The 24095-nt window shown below is 40.1% G+C and overlaps 1 pseudogene across 1 annotated transcript; it reads left to right on the top strand.

Moving 5' to 3' along the window:
* Window positions 1-18941: 18941 nt before the first annotated feature.
* LOC104710684 (ABC transporter B family member 22-like) lies at window positions 18942-23738 on the top strand (annotated as a pseudogene). The gene is made up of 7 exons (XR_015567067.1): window positions 18942-19235; window positions 19561-19615; window positions 19731-19909; window positions 20010-20467; window positions 20541-21081; window positions 21157-22053; window positions 22375-23738. The product of XR_015567067.1 is annotated as an ABC transporter B family member 22-like (transcript).
* Window positions 23739-24095: the final 357 nt, after the last annotated feature.

The raw sequence follows: 24095 nt of genomic DNA, 5'->3' as shown, positions 1-24095 counted from the left end.
GTATCTCGGTCTGAAACGGTTACTTGAGGTATTCCATGCAGACGTACTACTTCCCTGAAAAACAAGTTAGCTACAATAACAGCATCATCCGTCTTGTGACTGGCAATGAAGTGAGCCATTTTGCTAAACCTGTCAACCACAACGAAAATCGAGTCTCTACCATTTCTAGTTCGAGGTAAGCCAAGAACAAAATCCATAGAAATATGAGTCCAAGGTTGAGAAGGGATAGGGAGAGGAGTGTACAAGCCGTTGGGCTGTACTTTACCCTTGGCCATTTTACAGATATGGCACCTAGAACAGACTTTCTCAACGCCTTTCTTCATTTGAGGCCAATAGAAGTGTTTCTGCAGTCCAAGTAGAGTCTTTGACACTCCGAAATATCCAGCTAGTCCACCTCCATGAGCTTCTCTAATCAACAGTTCCCTTATGGATCCTCTTGGTATGCACAATCGATCCGTATAAAATAGATATCCATCCTGCCTATAGTAGTTTTCAAAAGCAAACTTATGGCATTTGCCATAGCTCTCAGCAAAATCGATGTCAGTCTCATAAAGTTCTACTATTTTATCAAAACCTTCAAGCTTAGAAGACAAGGTAGAAACGAGAATGTACCTCCTGGATAATGCATCTGCGACTACATTATCCTTACCTTTCTTGTACTTAACAGTGTAGGGAAAAGTCTCTATGAACTCCATCCATCTGGCATGTCTCTTGTTGAGCTTCTGTTGTCCTTTGAGATGCTTCAAGGACTCATGATCAGTATGAATAACGAACTCCTTTGGCCACAGGTAATGCTGCCACGTTTGAAGAGCCCGAACCAAGGCGTACAGCTCCTTGTCATATGTAGGATAGTTTAGCGTCGATTCTCCCAGCTTCTCACTGAAGTAAGCTACTGGTTTCCAATCCTGCATCAAAACAGCACCTATACCCACTCCTGAGGCATCACATTCAATCTCAAAAGTTTTCATGAAATCAGGAAGTAAAAGAATAGGGGCAGTGATAAGCTTCTCTTTTAAGGTTGAAAACACCTTCTCTTGTGCTTCCTCCCATTTGAATCCTACATCCTTCTTGATAACTTCTGTAAGTGGCGCTGCAATAGTACTGAAGTCTTGGACAAATCGCCTGTAGAATCCTGCTAGTCCATGAAAGCTCCTGACTTCTGCCACGTTTTTGGGTGTTGGCCACTCCTTAATAGCCTTGACCTTCTCATCGTCCACTCTAACTCCTTCTGCACTGACAATAAAGCCTAGAAAGACAACCTCAGTAGTACAGAACGAACATTTAGAAAAATTAGCAAAGAGGGATTGAGAACGAAGAACATTTAGAACTTGGCGGATGTGTTCTAAGTGTTCTTCTAGACCTTTTCTGTAGATGAGGATGTCGTCGAAGTACACAACCACGAAGACGCCAATGAAAGGTCTGAGAGCATGATTCATTAAACGCATGAAGGTGCTAGGAGCATTGGTGAGACCAAACGGCATGAATAGCCATTCGTAGAGCCCTTGCTTGGTCTTGAAAGTTCTTTTCCATTCATCTCCTTCTTTCATTCTGATCTGATGATACCCACTCTTCAAATCGATCTTTGAGAAGACTGTTGACCCACATAGCTCGTCCAGCATGTCATCTAATCTTGGGATCGGATGTCTGTACTTCACTGTGATATTGTTAATAGCTCTGCAGTCAACACACATCCTCCATGAACCATCTTTCTTTGGTACGAGCAAGACTGGTACTGCGCATGGACTGAGACTCTCTCTAATGTGTCCCTTGTTCATCAACTCTTCTACTTGCTTCTGAAGCTCTTTAGTCTCTACAGGATTGGTTCTGTAAGCTGGTCTGTTAGGTAGAGCTGAACCTGGTACCAAATCGATCTGATGCTCTATCCCACGTATTGGAGGCAAGCCTGGAGGTATCTCTTCTAGAAATACATCCTTGTACTCCTCTATAATCTCTATCATCTCACGTGGAAGCTCTTCTGCTGGCTTGGTACTAGCGAGTGTCTCTTTGTAGACAAACATGAATGTGGTCATCTCTGGGTCAAATAGCTTATTGAACTCGCTGTGATTGATGTACAGGCTGTGAGACACTTTCTCTGTATCCTTGCGGTTCATGTGAAGCTGATCCTTGTAGATCTCGCTAGGTGTAAGTGGTAGAAGAGTGATCTTGCGTCCTTTGAACTCAAATGACTGCTTGTTGGTGTAGCCATTATGAAACACTCTTCTGTCAAACTGCCATGGTCTTCCCAAAAGAATATGACTGGACTTCATCGGAATCACATCACAAAGCAGCTCATCTTCATACTTCCCAATTGTGAGTTTCACTACCAGTTGCTGCGATACTGTTAAAGCTCCATTGTTATTCAACCACTGTAGCTGATAAGATCTTGGATGTGAAATGGTCTTGAGATTAAGCTTCTGTACCATCTCTTCACTAGCAGCATTAGTACAGCTACCACCATCAACGATCAAGGTGCAGACCTTGTCTTGAACCATACAACGGGTGTGGAAGAGGTTCTCACGCTGACCTCTATCATCTGGATGAGTCTAAATGCTTAAAGCTCTGCGTGCTACTAACATCTCTCCCATGACTGCTGGTTCACCTTCTTCACCTAAATCAGACTCTGGTTCACTCTCTGAACTGTCTACAGGCACAATCTCTCCTCCTTCTTGAAGAAGAAACATCTTCTTGTTAGGACAGTCTCTGGAATAATGCCCTATCCCTTGGCATTTGAAACACCTAATATGAATTGTAGAGGTGCTACTCTTGGGCTTGAAATCGATCTTAACTTCCTCTTTGACTGTGGCTGTCGCGGGTTTACTGTCCTTGGTGAATGCGGGTTTGCTGAACTCTCTTGGCTTGGGAATGTTAGGCGTAAACGTTGACGTAGCTGTTCTGATCCGTGTATGTTTGGAAGAAGCTCCCACGTGTGTCTTCCCTTTAGCTAAGCGGAGAGCCTCATTAGGACTACGCGGTTCTGAAGAACTCTGATCTGAAGCGCTAGTTGCTTGAGCTATATCTTTGATCTGCTTCTCAAACTTGTTACTGAGCTGCTCTATCTGTTGCTGGAACTGAGTAGACATTGTCTTGTTTGCTTCTGTTATTTGCTTAGCCATGGCTTGGTTCAAAGCTTCCATAGCTTCTGGAGAAAGCTCCATTGTACGTGCAAAATAAAGAAGAAAAACTCGAAGTAAAACGTTCCTTGAGTGAAAGAAACAAAATAACTCTAAGACTCGTAATCTAGACACAAACGAACAACAAAAACAAATCCTAAAACTAAACAAGACTCACAACGAAAGCTAAAAGCAGCAGAGACTAAGACAACAAGGAATTAAACAAATGAACAAAATCGAAACAACACAAAACGAGATTAGGGTTTAGAATCGCTCAGCCTTTGGCACAGAGTTGGCTCTGATACCCCATAATACGATCTCCCTAGGATGGAACTCTGATGGAGGCTGATGACAGGCGATAGGCGACGTGATTTTGGTGATGATGATGGACGAATGACTTGCGAGTGACTATGTGTGAAGATCGAACAATGAAAACAATGATTCAATGGTGAGAAGTGTTTAGATGGTGATATGGATTCGAAAACAGAGTGAAGAGTTTCTTGATCACAAAGTGTTTAGAAACTCGGAATCATGAACGCATTCACGAGTTCGGATTGAGAGAAGAAGGTATGACAATACTTGTTACATAAAACTTCTTCGCTACCAAACAAGGAGGCGTCGCTATTGGGTTTTATAATCAACCCTAAGGCTCGACACTGCAAACAACAGGAAGTTCAAAATAAAACAACAAGGCGTGTAAAGGAAATAAGAAAACAACGAAGCGTCTAGGTGACATGTAGTAGTACAGAAGTCACTTGTATTAGTACAGAAGTCACTTGTATTAGTATAGAAGTCATGGTCACTTGTACATTATTCTCCATTAGTAATGACTTCTAGATAACTTGACGTAGTGATCCATTTGTCTCATTAAAAACCATACCGAGAAAACCCATTGGGACAAAACTCAGCTATGGGAAAAAGAGTACAAACTTCACACCTAAGTTATCTAGTTATCATTACCGGGTGAAGTCTTCAAGGTGGATATGTTGAAGACTTGGATCCTCGGTAGATTGAATGACCCGTCAGCTATGAGTGAATGAACTTCCTTGGCCATCTCCTTAGCTCTTGAACGAGTGATCCTTCCCACGATCTCCGGTTTCTCTGCAGCTTCTGACTCCTTGCTGGCCACGATCATATCACTTTCTCCAACCTCTTATTGATGAGTTAAAAGAGTTGTGGTCTATTGGAGTCGATGCATACGATGTGTCATTGGGCCAAAATTTCAACCTAAAAGCAGTGCTGATGTGGACGATAAGCGACTTTCCTGCGTATGGCATGTTATATGGATGGACAACACATGGTAAATTGTCTTGTCCAGTTTGCATGGACGACATAAAATCTTTTTATCTACCGAATGGAAGGAAGACATGTTGGTTTGATTGTCATCGGAGATTTCTTCCTCCTGATCATCCTCTGAGGAGGAATAAAAAAGACTTCCTGAAGGGAAAAGACGCTACAAGAAAGTATCCACCAGATTCCTTGACCGGTGAGCAAGTTTATTCTGAGCGGTTGAATTCTGTAAATCCTCCAAAAACCAAGGACGTCGGTGGAAATGGTCATGAAAGGAAGATGCATGGATATGGAAAGCACGATAACTGGCACAAGGAAAGCATTTGATGGTCGCTACCCTATTGGAAGGACCTTAATCTCCGATATAATATTGATGTAATGCATACAGAGAAGAATTTTTTGGACAACATCATGTACACTCTTATGCGTGTGAAAGGTAAATCAAAAGATTCTGTCATGTCAAGGTTGGATATAGCAAAGTTCTGTTCTCGGCCACACTTACATCTTGATAGTAGGGGTAAAGCACCTTTCCGCCCTATACATTTACAGACGAAGCCAGAACAAGCTTATTGGAATGTGTGAAATACTCGATTAAATTCCCAGATGGCTATTCAGCAGACTTAGCTAGTTGTGTTGATATAGAAAATGGAAAATTTTCAGGCATGAAGAGCCATGACTGCCATGTTTTCATGGAGCGGTTACTTCCATTTATCTTTGCAGAATTCCTTGACCGGAATGTCCACCTTGCGTTATCAGGTATATTAATTAATTATTTAAAGTTCTATATATATATATATATATATGAAGTGAGTAAAGGTTTCTCCGTAATTAATTTGATGACGTTTGAATAAATATGATATTGTAGGGTTTGGAGCATTTTTTCGGGACTTATTGCTCGAGAACTTTGCAAAGAAGTCGACTTCAAATTCTAAAACAGAACATTGTTTTAATCCTTTGCAATTTGGAAAAGATATTTCTACCATCCTTTTTTGATGTGATGGAGCACCTGCCTATACATCTTCCTTACGAAGCTGAACTGGGAGGCCCTGTCCAATATAGGTGGATGTATCCTTTTGAAAGGTTTTTCAAAAAATTGAAAGGAAAAGCAAAGAACAAAAGATATGCGGCAGGATCCATTGTTGAATCATATATCAGTGACGAGATTGCTTATTTCTGAGCATTACTTTGCTGCGAACATACAAACAAAATCAAGGTGAGCAATTAAGAGTAAATATTTTTAAAGTGATATTTAATTGAATAGTCATAATAAATACTTTTTAATTTTATGGTCAGATTAACAAGATTTGATGAAGGTGAAGCATTTGAATATCATGTTCCTGGAGTACCCTCTATATTTACTCAGTTGGCCGTTCCAGTGGAGAAATGAATGAAATATGGCTTTCAGGTGATGACTATCGTTGCGCACACGCATATGTTTTACGGAATTGTGACTATTTTCAACCAATTGAGAGGTATATAATTAGTTATATGTCACAAATTAGTTACATTTTAAGATATCTAATTCCACCATATTTTCTCATATACATTTGTGGTGATTTGGTCTTTCTATATTTTGTATGTTCGAGGATTATATTTCGGCAAAATATCTAGGACTTAGCGAGAAAGAACTCTCTGCGAAAAGAGCTGACGAATATCATTTATGGGTTAAACAATATGTATGTTAAATAATTTTTTGTGATATTGTTACTATTTAACATATCGGGACTTATATGCAGGTTTCTTATTGGAACGCCTCCCATCCATTTCCTACTTGGGTTCAAGAAATTGTCCATGGACCTTTGAACAAGGCAAAAACATGGCCAATGTATTTTACAAGAGGTTATTTGTTTCATACATAGAATCACGGTGCTGGACGAAATACATGTAACTATGGGATCTCTGTTAAAGGTGAAAATTATGCGAATGCATCTGATGCTGCAGATTTCTACGGGAAATTAACTGTTATCATAGAACTTGAGTATGAGGGGATGCTTGGGGTTGAAGATCACACTATTTAAGTGCAAGTGGTATGACCCTGTTATTGGTAGAGGCACTCGCATAAGTAATGGTGGCGTTGTAGACGTTCTTTCATCCACAAAGTACATAAAGTACAATAAATACAAACCATTTATTCTAGGTATGTATATAATTGTCGACATTAATTATATATTGTCACTATCACCTTCATATATAATATGTGTAACCTTTACACGTTGATTGCAAAACAGCATCTCAAGCCCATCAAGTTTGTTATATTTTGTACCCATACATAAAGAAACCGAAGCATTTGTGGCTCAATGTTCTAAAAGTAAATCCGAGGGGAAATATTTCTGGAGAACCTACTCTTTCGCAAACAGAAACTGATGATGTTGTATTGATGACTACAATTGAAGATGTCATAGTAGACAATTTGGATAGGGAAGACCCAATAAATCTGGATTATGATGTTGGAGACGCGAAACCTGAAGATGAATTTATGTGTAATTCATCGTCTTCGGATGATGAAGAAGAAGATGACGAAGAACCCTGAAGTCACTTTTGGTGCTTTAAGATATGTAAAATAAATTATGTATTTTAATAAAATCTAATGGTTTTATTTACTTTTTAATAAACATTTGGAAGACCTTGTTAATTTCTTTAAGATTATTGTTTTATATAATAAATATAACATTTTTTGTGTTTAAAAAAATAAATATATAACATTGGGGTTACTCGAACCCAAGTCTGATGATTATAATCAAAGTACATTAACCATCTGAACCAATTTCTCTTTTGTGAATATTGACAAAACGTATCGCTTATATTGTGTAACACTTCTCTTATATTTTGGGCAAAAGAAATTTGGGCCAAAAATCAATTCGGTCCCAACAATATTTCGATCCGATCCATCAAATTCGATCTGAGACAAACATATTCCTAAACCTAAACCTAAATCATTCGATCTCTCCTTCTTCCTCACTTCCTCATCTCCTTCTTCCATTAACCCTAAAGCAATCCATCAATTTGATCTCTCCTTCTTCCTCACTTCCTCATCTCCTTCTTCCATTAACCCTAAATCAATCCATCAATTAGATCCATCTACTTCTTCCTCAATCTGAACCTCAACTCCAAATCAATCTAAACCTTCTTCGATCCATCATCCTTCTTCCTCAATCTAACCCTAACCCTAAACCTTCTTCGATCCATCAATTCGATCCATCTCCTTCTTCCTCAATCTAACCCTAGCCCTAAACCTTCTTCGATTCTTCAATCTCGATTCATATCCTTCTTCTTCAATCTAACTCTAACCAGAAATCAATCCATCTTCTTTCTCATGTCGTCAAATCCTGCTGTTAAGAAAACCAAAAGGAGAAAGGTTGCACCCAACCTTTCTCAGAGAGCCAGACCCTCTAACCAACCTCCACCCAACGTTAGAAGACCCAACCCTCTTCCACCTCAGTACAATTTCACGCCGACGGCTCGAATTCCTCTGTCGTTCACGCCCCAAGAGCAACAACATTTCCGGAACTTCCCACCGCCACAGACGCTTTTCCAGAACTCTGTCAATCGAGTTCCTGATCCGCCCATTTTGACACATGAGGTTCCTGATCCTGCGGACAGCCCGGAGGATCATCTGCTATCTCCAACACAGCATTCTCATGTTCATAGTCAACAACCATCTTCTCAAGGTAACAACTACGAGCCTCAACTCCAGGATGAGACGATGCAATCTCTAACTGCCCTGCTTACGATGCCTGGCTGTGAGAAGTTTACGACTGTTCTCTCTCCCATACCGTTGGAGAAGACGACTTGGTAATTTTTCTAGCTTTGGTTTGATGTAGAATTCGATTTAATTGCTTTGGTTTGGTGCAACCAATTGGTTTGTCATACTTAGGATGTCTTTGGTTCTCATAGTTTGCGGATTGAATTCTTGTTGCTTTAAATTGGTTTGTTTGATTGAAAGTTTCAATCTCGTCGCTTTCAATTGGTTTGTCATTCTCGTTGCTTTCAATTCCTTATAGTAGTGTATGTGAAACAATTGATGCAATAGAATCTCTTTAGCATATACTGATTGATTTTTTTTTTTTTGCTTTATAACTGATCTGACTAACTAGCATTGTTTACATGTGTGGAGGTTTGATCGGGACAAAAGAGGTAAACTTGTTCGGAAGATTACCAAGATTTTAACAAACAAATTCGATGGTCCATATTATACTTGGACTTGTGTGCCTCCCGATCGAAAAGACAGATACTTCATGGAATTTGCGGTAAGAATAGTACAATGTAACATGTTTTCTACTTGTGTTTCTTGCTTGATTTCACTGACTTTCACTGACATAATTCCTTCTCTTTTGTTATGTAGAAAACTTACACCTGGGATCCATTGATAACAGGAACCGTTCAAGAACATTTCAACACCATCTGTAACCGCCGGATGAAAGGCATGGTTAGCGATGCAAGGATGGCTCAAATTAAACCTTCATGGATTGAAGGTACTCTCTGGCAAGAGATGGTTGATAATTGGGATACTGAAGAACAACAGCAAAGGAGTTCAACCTATTCCAAAAGTCGTTTGTCTGACCGTAATTGATGTGACCCGGAGACGCGGATGCGGCATGGACGTGGCTTGAGCTCTCGGTCAACTTACGAACGGGGGAACTTTCCTCGGCAAAGGCTCTTGGCTTTGGATCTATGTGAGAAACAAACAAGGGAAACGGAGTTTGAAGCGATTCAAACGAGCCGTTTAGGAATACGGACAGAAGCCACGAACTAGTCGATCGGACGGAACGGCTGCAGAATCGAGCAAACGGACGGTTGCGATGGAAGCGACGGTGGAGACGAGTTGAGATGGTTAGATGGAGAACTCGAGAACTTGTGGAGGAGAACTCGAGGTTGCGAAGGGGAATCGATGGAAGCGAGGCGAGGGGAAACGATAGTGGATCGAACGACGACACAAGAGGGATGGTTCTTCTCTTGATACGGTCGCTAACAAGATCGAACCCGGTTCGAGTCTTGCTAGGATTCTCTCACTTAGACAATGCCGGATTGGACTATTGAGGGGATGGAGACAAGTCAAGAATCTCTCTTGAGAAAAGTTTTATTTTCATTCAAGTCTAAGGTGGAACAAATACTAAGAGAGAGTTTAAATACACTAGGTCAAGTGAGAGCTTCGGGACACGCGGATTCATTAAGATCCGCACAATCGTCCTCAGACGTGTTTCCCTTGTAAATGGAACACGTCACCTCAATTGACTTTCAAAGCAAATCTCTCAACGTTCAAAAGCATAAGGATAAAGAGAGGAATATTCCCATTGTTCAAATTTAAACCAAAAAATAAGAGGGAAGAGAGATAACCTCCTTGGCCTTGCGCGTGAAGCAACTTAGCCTTTAGGCGTTGTGCACCAAGCTCCATGCCTCGTTAAAACCTCTCCGGTAAACCCATTGGGAAAAACCCGGAGTAGGGAAAAGAGTACACTTCCTTGCTTTGGTGACTTTGGTGTCTTCACTCTTGGGTAAGAGTGAAGATCAATCGGACCGAGTCTTCGAGTTCTTCTTGGGACGTTGTTCGAGGGGCGACTGATCGGACAAGGAGTTGTTCCATGGCTATGACGTCTTTGTTGAACTCTTTGACCGTGTGGTGACTCCCGGGGGTTGATGGTGTTTTGGCCGCATCGTTGGCTTGTGCCTTGGCTTCCTCTAATGCGTCTTGGGCTCGGGTTTTGGTCAGGGTTGGCGTCTCTAAGTCATCTTGGGCGTCTTGGTTGGGGCTCCTTAGGCTCGCTGTGACTCCGGTGAGTTCCTTTGAAGCTTCGGCCGCGTTCAAAGTTGGCGTTTTTTCCGTGGCCGGTGCTCCCTAGTCTGGCATCTCGGGGCCGCTTCGTGCATCTCGGTGGTCTTGGCTAGGCTCAGTTCCCACGATCACATCATTCCCTCCCCCTTGAAGAGGTTTTGTCCTCAAAACTTTGCCGGCTTCACCTGCGTTGATCAGGGAGTAGCGTCGAAGCAAGTAGGCGTATTATGCTTACCTAGGGGTTTGGATTGATAAGCGTGTTCGCTGATCTTCTTGGTAGCTTGAAGTGGACCGTTTTCGCGCGGACTAGTTTGGCCTCCTCTCCTCGTTTGGAACCACTCAGGCCTTAAGCATGACTTAACCCAGTAGCTCGACTCGGAGAACAAACTCGCCAGTCGCGTATCGCCATGATTCTTGTTGCATGTTGTGGTGTGCGTCATCACCGATAGCCTGTCCAACACAACTCTTGAACTGCCCTTGATACATCCAACAACTTTGCGGATCAACTCCGGCATTGCTCCCATAGTGCCTTTAAACACTTCAACCAAAACATCTTGAAAACTTGTTAGTAAGACTTGGTTTGAGTCCTTAAGAGACGTTCTAGCAATATAGGGTCGAATTAAGAGGTTCGTTTTACAGCCCAAATCCTTAGATAGTGTTGATTGCATCTCATAGACTTGCGTAGGACTCAAGGGTTTCAAACAAATGCGCATATTATTATGGACAAAGGAATATTGGTTGGTGTGGCCACAGTGAATGGTCCTCTTGTCAGACTGCCAAAGACGCCCCAATAGGAGATGGCCAGCCTGCATAGGAATCACATCACATAGGACTTGGTCCTTGTATGGTCCGACACTAAATGGGACTGTGACCTGTTCCTTAACATGGATCACAACCTTATCATTCAACCATTTCAAGCGATAAGGATGAGGGTGGTTTGTTGTCTCTAGAGACAATTTCTTGACAAGACTAGAACTTGCAACATTGGTGCAAGATCCTCCGTCTATAATCAAGCCACACACTTTACCACTTACAGTGCACCTAGTGTGGAAGATGTTAGCGCGCTGGTTGGTGTTCTCGTCGGCCGCCGTGTTGGTGTTGAGGACGCGTCTGATCATCAAGAGTTTCCCAACCTCTGGCTCAGCTACGGTTACTTCCAGTTTGAATTCGCCTTCAGCTTTCTCCTCGGTCGCCTCATCTTCAGATTCGATCTCACCGGCTTTGGTAAGGATCATTGTGCGGGCGTTCAGACATTCGCGCGCGTAGTGTCCTCTCCCTTGACACTTGAAGCAGACTATATTGCGCCGCGGATCTTGTCACTCGATGGTGGATGGCTCCCTGGTTTTGAATCGTGAGTCAGCGCTGTTCGCCTTCGGCTTCTCCGGTAATCGGTTTAAAGGAGATGTATTAGGAGTCCAGGTCGAAGCTCCTTGAGTGTGAACACGAGGCGCGGAGGCGCTCTTCTTCTTGATCTGGCTCTCTATCTGCATCGTGAGGTGCAAAAACTCCTCGAACACTCTATACGGTTGGCGTTCGACCTTGTGTGCAATACGCTCTTGCAACCCGTCCAGGAATTGAGCCATGAGAGACTCTTCGGAGTCGTCGACTTTCAACCGATTGCACAGGTGCTCGAACTCCTCATAATATTCTTCAACCGATCGGTTGCCTTGTGTGAGTCGCCGTAACTTCTTTTGTTGTTCTCGGTGATAGGACGGTGGCATGAAACGTCGATGTATCTCGACCTTGAGAACTTCCCAATTGGTGATAGGCCATTCTCGGTTGCAACGCTGCTCGGCCTCGAGGCGATCCCACCATGTGAGGGCGTGTTCAGTGAACTGAGCCACGGCATATTGAACCTTGCGCAAATCTGGATAGGCATGACACGAATACAAGTGCTCCATGCGGCTCTCCCAGTCGAGGTAAGCTTCAGGGTCGGATTTGCCCGCGAACGTGGGTGCGGTCATCTTGTTGGCTGGTTCGTAATGCCTCGGAGCATCGTCATATTGGTCGTCTCGCCGGTGGTGTCGTCTAGGCCTTGGTTTGTAATCCTCCTCGGACTGGTCGCTCTCCGTGTCTTGTCGGTTGTGTCTCGCAGGTTGAGGGTCTTCACCGGGAGGGTTTAACAGCTCAATGCGTGTTAAACGTTCAGCAAGTCGTTCGATGCCGGTTTGTAGTGCGGCGAGAGTGATCCCGATCTCCGGTGGTGCTGGTGGTTATTGGTCGGCCATCGTACGGATTGGTCAAACGTGACGTGGTGAGACTTCGCGGTTGATTCAAATTTAAACCTCTTAAAACAAGAAGCACAACCAAACGCGTGAGTATCACTCGTTCTAGGACCACACACAAGCTAAATAATTGAGTCGCCAACAAAGAACGTTACTGACAGCTAATGATTAAATCAAACCTATGACTAAAACAAAAAGCAAAAGTAAAAGTGCAAAACGACAAGATATGCTTTATGACCAAGAACGAAAACGCGTAAACAAAACACTTTCCTCGATTAATCGATCTAAACGCGGACTCGCAAGAACACAGATGAACTAAAATATGAACAGGATGAACAATAACGAAAACTAGCAACCTAAACGAGCAGTCAACAAACGCAAGCATATACCAATTTAAACCAAAAGAACAAACGGATCCTAAGGAACAAAAAGATGCAAGCTTTGCTACTAAACAACCAAAGAATCAAACTTTAAATGAATGAGAAAATTTTGGAAAGAAACAACCTCGTAGGAGCTTTGAAGCTCTGATACCAAGCTGATGTGACCCGGAGATGCGGATGCGGCACAGACGCGGCTTAAGCTCTCGGTCAACTTACGAACGGTGGAACTTTCCTTGGCAAAGGCTCTTGGCTTTGGATCTATGTGAGAAACAAGCGAGGGAAATGGAGTCTAAAGCGATTCAAACGAGCCGTTTAGGAATACGGATGAGAAGCCATGAACTGGTCGATCGGATAGAACGGCTGCGGAATCGAGCGAACGGACGGTTGCGATGGAAGCATTGGTGGAGACGAGTTGAGATGGTTCGATGGAGAAACTCAAGAACTTATGGAGGAGAACTCGAGGTTGCGAAGGGGAATCGATGGAAGCGAGGCGAGGGGAAACGATACTGGATAGAACGACGACACAAGAGGTCTGGTTCTTCTCTTGATACGGTCGCTAACAAGATCGAACCCGGTTCGAGTCTTGCTAGGGTTCTCTCACTTAGACAATCCCAGATTGGACTAATGAGAGGATGGAGACAAGTCAAGAATCTCTCTTGAGAAAAGTTTTATTTTCATTCAAGTCTAAGGAGGAACAAATGCTAAGAGAGAGTTTAAATACACTAGGTCAAGTGAGGGCTTCGGGACACGCGGATTCATTAAGATCCGCACAATCGTCCTTAGACGTGTTTCCCTTGTAAATGGAACACGTCACCTCAATTGACTTTCAAAGCAAAGTTCTCAATGTTCAAAAGCATAAGGATAAAGAGAGGAATATTCCCATTGTTCAAATTTAAACCAAAAAATAAGAGGGAAGAGAGATGACCGCCTTGGCCCTGTGCGTGAAGCAACTTAGCCTTTAGGCGTTGTGCACCAAGCTCCATGCCTCGTTAAAACCTCTCCGGTAAACCCATTGGGAAAAACCCGGAGTAGGGAAAAGAGTACACTACCTTGCTTTGGCGACTTTGGTGTCTTCACTCTTGGGTAAGAGTGAAGACCAATCGGACCGAGTCTTCGAGTTCTTTTTGGGACGTTGTTCGAGGGGCGACTGATCGGACGAGGAGTTGTTCCGTGGCTATGACGTCTTTGTTGAACTCCTTGACCGTGTGGTGACTCCCGGGGGTTGATGGTGTTTTGGCCGCATCGTTGGCTTGCGCCTTTGCTTCCTCTAATGCGTCTTGGGCTCGGGTTTTGGTCAGGGTTGGCGTCTCTAAGTCATCTTGGGCGTCTTGGTCGGGGCTCCTTCGGCTTGCTGTGACTCCGGTGAGTTCCTTTGAAGCTTCGGCCGCGTTCGAGGTTGCCGTTTTGTCCGTGGCCGGTGCTCCCTGGTCCGGCGTCTCGGGGCCGCTTCGTGCGTCTCGGTGGTCTTGGCTAGGCTCCGTTCCCACGATCACATCAGTAATGGTCTCGGTCCTCACATCCACTTATCAGGACCCAAGTCATATAGAGAAATCCAAGATGATCTGGTTAAGTCATTTCTAATTTGTTAGTTACATTTATATCCTTTCTAACTTTAAACACTTTCATAACCATTCTTTATTTTGTAACATTGCAGGAAGAGGAGCTGGGAAGAGAGGTCAGTATGGGTGAAGTTTTTTTCAAAACACATACAAAGCCGGATGGTTCTTATGTGGATGGCAAGGCAGAGAAAATTCATCAAGCTTATCAGCAGAAGTTGCAGGAGAAGATGGTTGAGTTCGAGGCAGATTCAAGTCTTTCAGATGGTACTTCACACTGTCGGGAGCTCACCAGCAATGAATGTACTGCCATCTTCCTTGAGGTAAAGTACCATTTCTAGTCGATCATGAATTTGTTTTGCTCTTTATTTACAGTTTTTCTTTTTGGTAAAAACAGTGCATTGAGAAGGATTCACGAGGAACTCCTTATGGTCTTGGAAGCCTCAAAATACTCTTGGCAAGGACAAGCAACGATCACAAACTGAAGCGTTTCTTACATTGCAAGAGCAACTCAAGGAAGCCCAACGCCAAATTGAAATTCAGGCGACTCTCAATGCTGAAGCTGCTGCTCGAGAAAAAAAGACTGCTCTCCTTGTGGCTGAGCAAAAGAACGAGATCAAAGAGTTTTTGTTGATGGCAAAGTTTATGCGCAACACTAATCCAGCCTACCTGGAGTTTATAGCCTCTCAATCAGCTGAGGAGGACAATCATCCTTCACCAACTCCATGATCAACTCCAATATGGTTCCTATATTCTCTTAACTCATGAACCAAGTTCTTTTGTTTAGTTTGTATGTGTTATAAACTCTTTCTCTCTTTGGTTTTGGTTTGATTTCTGTTTTGGACTTGTGTATTTTCTGGTTTCAATAAAATTATGGTTATGTATATAATGTGTTTTCATTAGATTTTGGACTTGTATATTATGTTTGTTATCCATTTCATTAATTTCAGGATTAAAATCAGGATTACAAAACAATAATAACCAGTTAATTATATTATTTTCTAAAACAAAGTTGTGGTTATGTAGTCGTCATTTAGACGGAAAATTATCGTTAGGTTGTCGTTAGGTTGTCGTTAAATAGTCGCAAAATAAAACGACTATTTTACGACTAAAGTATTGCAAATTTTATTCATGTAACAAAGTCGTAACTTCGTCGTAAATTAGTCGTCACATTTAACGACTATTACACGACAACTACTAATATAGTCGTACCATTGTCGCTAAATTTTGTTACTAAATACCGACTACGTGACGACAATCTACCGACAACATTGTATGGTCGTTCATTAGTCGTTATTTAACGACTAATTAACGACTAAATGTATTAGCGACAAAATATTAGCTACAACAGTATATAATCGCTAAATAGTTGCAAATTTTCAATCAATGACTATCTAGTGACTATTCCTACAGTAGCCGATCGCCTGTTTTCTTGTAGTGCAAGTACGAGATGAGAGACACGAAAATATGAGATATCTTAGTGTACAACATTGGGTCTGATTGGTAACGTAGCCAAAGCTGTACAGAAAAGCTGTAAGCTGAAGCTGTAAGCTTTTAATGAATAGTGCAAAGCTGTAAGTAAAAAACTATAAATAAAAGCTGTACAAAAAAGCTGAGAGTAAAATTTTTAATAAAGTTTTTGGTAAAATTTTTGTGATTAGTAAACTTTAAAGCTGTATATTTGTACAGCTTTGTACCACTTTGTAAAGTGGTTACCAATCACTACCATTGTTATTTCATTGTGTGTAAAATATGAGATATGTTGACCGTATAAAATTGAACGTTGTAGTTCCTAATGCTGAAAAATAAATGAAATCATAACTTCAGTTTTCAAGGGTCAACGTTCATGGAGTAAAAGAAAAGAGAGTCACAATAGCTTGCTACGGTTTGGTACGTACGTAGACTTAATTTGGCTGGCTGGGAGGAGAACTTAATAAAGAGAATGACCATGTTCATGGTATAGAGAACTTATATGACCATCCACTGAAAATTCACAATATAAGTGCTTATTATATACTAATTAAGCCATGCCTAGATTATCAATGAATGTTATAATATATAATCACTGAAGATTTACAAAAATGTTATAATATAAATCTTGATATACTACTAACAGGGGCCAGAGCCGTGCCTAGATTAGCAACAAATGTTTATTTTTTTCTTAGCTAGTCACGGTAGTTTTCTCTGCGACGACAAAATTTGATACAAAACGTTTTCTAGCACAAATTTTGACATGAAAATATAAAAATAAAGTTAACGTGAAGAAAATTAAATATCTAAAATAGCCAAATAGGGTATATTATATACAAAATGATTGAACCTTTTTAAATGGTATAACAAATACATGTCACCAATGATTGAACCTTTTTTACAGAAGTGCTGTTGTGATTCTTGCATCTACAGAAAGTATTTGTTGAACAATTTGTGATCATTGTAATAAAAAAACGATTGTATGAAATTAACGAACATAACTATAGCATAGGGAATGGAATTGCTGGAAGTGTTTATTTAATGTCCAAAAAAAAAAAAGAGAGAGAGAGACCAAAACAAAAAAAAGAAGACCAAATACAATGCATGTATGCTAAATCTGTATAAATAATATAACTATAGCGTAGGGAATGACTGACCATAGAGTTTCAAAGATACTAAAAAATAAAATTAAAACCATTATAATTATATGAGTAAACAAGGACAAGCACACACTTTATTATATGAAATTTTATAATATATTTTGAATTTTTACATCCCTTAAACCCGGATATGTTATATGGTTTTGTTTCAAAAAACACTCTTAATTACCAGGGATCTCTAAGCTTTTGCTAGAAATCTTTACCAATTGAGCATATATCATATAAACTAGTTTTTCCTTAGATGTGTAAGGTATTCAAACTATTATAAAAATGTATTAAACATATAGTTATAAAAAATACATGGTTTTCTGCAGAAATAAAGAAAAAAATAAAAAGGGAAATAGAGGAAAAATCCTCCAAATACCATTGTTTACTGATATAAAGTGCAAATCAAGCGTCAATAGCTCAATTGGTAAAGACTCTCTGGCAAAGTCTAGAGGTCGCTGGTTCGAGGGACGGCGCTTGGGAGGGGACCATATAAAATGCTCTGGTTCCTGGTCCGAGAGGATGTACGGGCCTAGACCCGGAACCTCTTAGTAATTCCAAAAAAAAAAAAACGTGCAAATCAATCTAACTAAGTCTAATTTAACCCATAATATAATCTTCAGTCTCCACTTTCAATTTTTTTTCAAAACATTATGACAAATAAAATGGAAACATTCGTGAAACCTAGCTAAATTATCTATTTTAGAATTTTACAACACTGTTTGCCAAGAAATGAAATTTAAAACAGTAATGAATATGACCGTATAAACTCTTCGAAAAATTGTACATTGAATTCGATTTAGTAGGTTTGATATGCAAATGGAGAATAAAAATTATAAAATTGTTTTTATATAATACTCATATAAGCACTATATATATATACAGGGGACGGACCTATTAAGGAATATGGTGGGTCAGCTGACCTGGTTAAATTTATTAAATAGTTGGTTTTATATGTAATTGTATAAAAGTTTCACTAGCACAGTTGGTTAATTTTACAGAGATGACCTCCTATTTCCGAATTTGAATCCCCAATAATGCCTTTATATTTTTTTTCCATTAATAATTGACCTCCCCAAAAAAAAATTCTGGGTCCGCCCCTGTATATATATATGATCCATGGACACTATTGTAGTCGTAGTTGTAGTGGTCCATTATTGTAGACTTGTAGTTGTAGTGGTCAGTATTCAATCTAAATTGATGTTATTTAATTATAGGATGTTGTTATATAAAGACAGCTAAAGTCAATGGTAAATTGATGACATATGTGCGTAAGATAGACTTAAATTAGTTTTTTTTAGTTATTATACGACTACTGACTTAATGATGGTCTTTTAGTATTCTAAACTTTTCCATAAATAAATATATGTACATTTTAGAACATTTAATTTATTAGAGAGGTTCAGAACCGACCCAAAAAGTCGATTCGAATCCCAAACTGAAAATTTAAATTTATTTTATTGGATCTTCAACTCTTCAACCCAAAAACTCGAATTTCAATCTGAGAATACCCGAATTATTTTGTCAAGAATACTCGAATTTTTTTTCGAATATCCAAAATTTTTACCTGAAAATTTGGATATTTACCCGAAAACCTGATTTTTTATCCGACAATTTCCGAGTATTTGGACCACAATCTAGGTATTTGTGTGTCTGAAAAAAAATGGATTTTTACCGGTTTTGAGATTTCATTCCCAAACGGACAACAAACTCGACAGTACCCAAACCGAAACTAGATCGAAATTTTCCATTTATCTTATTGGATCCTAAACTCTCTTACCCGTAAAATCCGAATCCGACCCGAGTACCCGGATGTTTAGGACTAGTTCAAGTTCTGCTCTCTATTTTTCACTCGCACAGTTGTTATATAAAACGACCGAGGAGGACGACGTGAATTAACAAATTACATCAAACGAGAAAATCGACAAAAAAAACTAGTACTATTTTAACACAAAGTTATGGCTCCTCGTTAATAGTGCCACTTGTTGCTAAAGAAAAGGGGACTCTGTATTCTGTCGTTTCCCTAAAGTCAAGGTGTTGTTTTGGATTTTCGTTTCCGAAACAGAAAAAAAGAAACAAAAGGAGAGGAAAAAGATGAAGTGTTTTCGAAACATAAGATCGATATTCATGCACGCGGACGGTGTGGATTTAATACTGATGGGACTAGGTTTATTTGGAGCCATCGGTGATGGCATCATCACTCCTACAATATTTTTCATCATCGGCCTGCTACTGAATGACATTGGTGGTTCCTCCGCAAATGAAACCTTCATGCATGCCATCATAAAGGTTTTTCTCTCCTCTTTACTCTATTTTGTTTGTTTTTGGTCTTAGCAAGAACAAATGACGATATGTGTTTACATATAAACATATATTTATGTTAGGAATTATGAGAATTGTGTATACTTAATTCTAATATATAATATATATGGATTATTCTTTGCAATAATTGCTAATTGGTTTTGAGATGAAAGCATTTGAGCAAAAAATATATATGTAAATATATTATTATTATTATTATTATTATTATTATTATTATTACTATTTTTATTTTATTTTCATTATCATAATGTATCTGCGACTTTTTTTTATGGGTACACGTTGGGTTTAACAGAAAGCTGTAGCTTTGCTTTATGTCGCTTGCGCAGCTTGGGTGATATGTTTCGTTGGTAAGTAATTTAGATAGTGTTTCATTCTTTCTGTTAACAAAGAAAACTAAATTTAGTTCATTTCGAAGTAATTAATTTTAATTTGTGGACTGTTTTCCAAATACAAACAAAACAGAAGGATATTGCTGGACAAGGACAGGGGAGAGACAAGCATCAAGAATGAGAGGGAAGTACTTAAGAGCAGTGTTAAGACAAGATGTGAGTTACTTTGACCTTAATGTAACAAGCACTTCTGACGTTATCACCAGTGTATCCAGTGACACTCTTCTCATCCAAGACGTCCTTAGTGAAAAGGTTGTAACCTATATATCTCTATATCCTAAAGTACTAATTATTATTGCTTCTTTTAGTGAAAAGGTCTCACAAGTGAATTTTGTTTATATATTTCAAACAGTTACCAAACTTTTTGATGAATGCATCAGCGTTTGTGGCAAGCTACATCGTGAGTTTCATCATGTTGTGGAGACTCACAATCGTAGGCTTCCCGTTCTTTATCCTCCTCTTGATCCCTGGACTGATGTGCGGACGAGCCCTTATCAGCATCTCGAGAAAAATACGCGAAGAGTACACTGACGCCGGTTCTATTGCCGAGCAAGCTATCTCGTTGGTGCGAACCGTCTATGCATTTGGTAGTGAGAGAAAGATGGTAGCAAAATTCTCAGCTGCACTTCAAGGCTCAATGAACCTAGGGTTGAGACAAGGACTAGCTAAAGGAATCGCCATTGGGAGCAGTGGTATAAATTATGCAATTTGGGGGTTCATGACTTGGTATGGAAGTCGGATGGTTATGTACCATGGCGCTAAAGGCGGTACTATCTTCGCAGTCATCATTTGCATCACCTCTGGTGGCACGTAAGTATTCATGTCTAAGGCTTTTTGATTTATCTTATTGTAATTTTGATCTTTGGTATCTTATTTTGGGTAGATCACTTGGTCGAGGCTTGTCGAATCTCAAAGAATTCTCAGAGGCAGTTGTAGCGGTGGAAAGGATTGTCAAAGTGATAAACAGAGTTCCTGACATTGATTCAGAGAACCTAGAAGGTCAAACTCTTGAGAAAATTAAAGGAGAAGTCCAGTTTAAGAATGTGAAGTTCATGTACCCATCTAGACCCGAGACCCCAATATTTAATGATTTATGTTTAATCATTCCATCCGGGAAAACTGTTGCCCTGGTGGGTGGAAGCGGATCAGGAAAATCAACTGTGATATCACTTTTACAAAGATTTTACGAACCGATCGCAGGAGAGATTCTCTTTGATGGTGTGTCCATTGACAAATTGCAAGTAAAATGGTTGAGATCACAAATGGGTCTTGTTAGCCAAGAGCCAACACTCTTCGCCACATCAATAGAGGAAAATATATTATTTGGTAAAGAGGATGCATCCATGGATGAAGTAGTGGAAGCCGCAAAGTCCTCAAATGCTCATGATTTCATTTCTCAGTTTCCTCTTGGTTACAAAACTCAGGTTAGATTCCAAATTTAGAAAATAGTGATTATGTGTTTTTTTTTTTTTTTATGTACATATAGTTGCAATTGTCAGGTTGGGGAGAGAGGAGTGCAAATGTCAGGGGGTCAGAAGCAGAGAATTGCAATTGCACGTGCGATAATTAAGTCACCAACAATTCTCTTGCTAGACGAGGCAACAAGCGCATTAGACTCAGAATCCGAAAGAGCAGTTCAGGAAGCCTTAGACAATGCCTCTATTGGTCGTACAACTATTGTTATTGCCCACCGTCTCTCTACTATTCGTAATGTTGATGTTATATGTGTATTCCACAATGGTCACATTGTAGAAACTGGATCACACGAAGACCTCATGGAGAACTTAGATGGTCAATACACTTCTCTAGTGCGCTTACAGATGATTGAAAATGAAGAATCAGATGATAACATTAGCGTAGGTATGGGAGATAGTCCATTCTCAATTTTAAGTAAAGATGTGAAGTATAGTCCAAGATTGTCTATTCAAAGCCAGTCTAACTTGTTCTTAACTTCAAGCATTGATACAAATGATCCTGGTGAAATTCCGAAGGATAAGAAGAAGCATGTGCCATCTTTTAAGAGATTGATGGCGATGAATAAACCAGAGTGGAAACATACATTGTATGGTTGCATAAGTGCAGTCTTATATGGGGCTTTACAACCAGTGTACGCATATGCTTCAGGATCAATGGTGTCAGTGTATTTTCTAACGACTCATGATGAAATGAAGGAAAAAACAAGGATCTACGTGTTGCTTTTTGTTGGCCTAGCTGTGTTGTGTTTTTTGACCAGTATCATTCAACATTATAGTTTTGCTTACATGGGTGAATATCTAACGAAACGTATCCGAGAAAATATTCTCTCCAAGCTATTGACCTTTGAAGTAAGCTGGTTTGATGAAGACGAGAACTCAAGTGGTGCAATTTGCTCTAGACTAGCAACAGACGCAAAAGTGGTATGTCTTCTGTCTTACTAATTTAAACTCTGCGAGACAACTTTTTTATTTTGTTTTTTTATTTTACCAAATACAGTAAAACCTCGATAAATTAATTAGTAAGTCATTATTTATTGAGTTATCAATTTATCCATATATAAATAATTAAACCGAAAATATATTGATTCATCTATATATCTATAATTTATGAAGGTTGCTTGTCATTTGCAATAATGGTTATTCGGTATCTTATAACCGAAAATATATTGATTCATCTATATATCTATTAATTTATTAATTTATAATGGTTATTCGGTATCTTATAACTTTTTGTTATGTCAGGTGAGATCTGTTGTCGGTGAACGTGTATCATTGTTAGTACAAACTATATCAGCAGTGAGCGTAGCTTGCACACTTGGTTTGGTCATTGCTTGGAAATTAGCCATTGTAATGATTGCGGTACAACCTGTGGTTGTTGGGTGTTTCTACACTCAACGCATTGTACTCAAAAGCATATCTAAAAAAGCCATTAAAGCACAAGAGGAGAGCAGCAAACTAGCTGCCGAAGCCGTCTCCAACATCAGAACCATCACAGCTTTCTCGTCACAAGAACGGATCCTAAAATTACTCAAAAAGGTTCAAGAAGCCCCACAGAGAGAAAACATCCGCCAATCATGGTTAGCAGGGATTGTGCTAGCAACTTCTCAAGGCCTCATGACATGTACTTCAGTTTTGGGTTACTGGTACGGTGGTAGACTAATTGCTGATGGAGAGATCAAGTCAAAAGCATTCTTTGAGTTGTTTATACTCTTTGTGAGTACTGGTCGGGTTATTGCGGACGCTGGAGCCATGACAACGGATCTAGCCAAGGGCTCAGATTCGGTTGCGTCAGTGTTTGCAGTGTTAGATCGCTACACTAACATTGATCCGGAGAACCCGGATGGATTTGTCCCACAAAACATAAAAGGACAAATCAGATTTGCTAATGTGGACTTCGTGTACCCAACACGACCTGATGTGTTTATATTCAAGAACTTCTCTATTGAGATTAACGAGGAAAAGTCCACAGCGGTTTTGGGTCCAAGTGGGTCAGGGAAGTCCACAATAATTAGTTTGATCGAGCGGTTCTATGACCCGTTAAAGGGTACTGTGGAAATCGATGGCCGTGATATAAGGTCGTATCATCTGAGATCACTTCGTCAACACATAGCTTTGGTTAGCCAAGAGCCGACGTTGTTTGCTGGGACTATCCGTGAGAACATCATGTACGGAGAAGCATCTGACAAGATTGATGAATCAGAGATTATTGAGGCGGCGAAGGCAGCGAACGCTCACGATTTCATTACATCACTATCGAGCGGTTATGACACATACTGCGGGGATAAAGGAGTACAATTGTCTGGCGGTCAAAAACAGAGGATAGCGATCGCTCGTGCGGTTTTGAAGAACCCATCTGTGTTGCTCCTTGATGAAGCTACGAGCGCTCTGGACAGCCAATCAGAGCGTTGTGATTGCACATAGGCTTAGTACGATTCAAAACTGTGACATGATAATTGTTTTAGACAAAGGGGAAGTTGCCGAATGTGGAACACACTCTTCCTTGTTGGGAAAAGGTCCTACGGGCACATATTTCACATTGGTCAGTCGCCAGAGAACTCATTGTTGAAGAACATTTATTATTTTTATGAAATTTCAATTATCATACATATATTAAAATCCCAATGTATATTACGGAAACCAGTTTGGGATCTCGATAAAATGGATATTCTAGGAACTGACTCATTTATTTCTACAATTTTGAACCATCACTCTTCTTTTAAATTTTCCGATAAATATAGGATTTGTTTAAATGTAGACAGGAAGATTACGTAGTTGGCTTGTTGCCATCAAAGTTAGTTTGCTTATTATAATGACCGAAAACGAGGTTTGTGTCTGCGTGAAGCATGCTAAGTGTATAAATACTTCGATATTGGTCCCAATCCACAGAGACTAGTAATATATGACAATTGACCACCATTTGTATGAGATCGATGACAGAAACCCAACTTTTTAGTATTTTTATT

This window comes from Camelina sativa, chromosome 9 (assembly GCF_030686135.1).
Source record: "Camelina sativa cultivar CO46 ecotype springtype chromosome 9, ASM3068613v1".
NCBI lineage: Eukaryota > Viridiplantae > Streptophyta > Magnoliopsida > Brassicales > Brassicaceae > Camelina > Camelina sativa.
The sequence above is the reverse complement of the archived record's forward strand: the minus strand, read 5'-3'. Positions and strand labels throughout refer to the sequence as shown.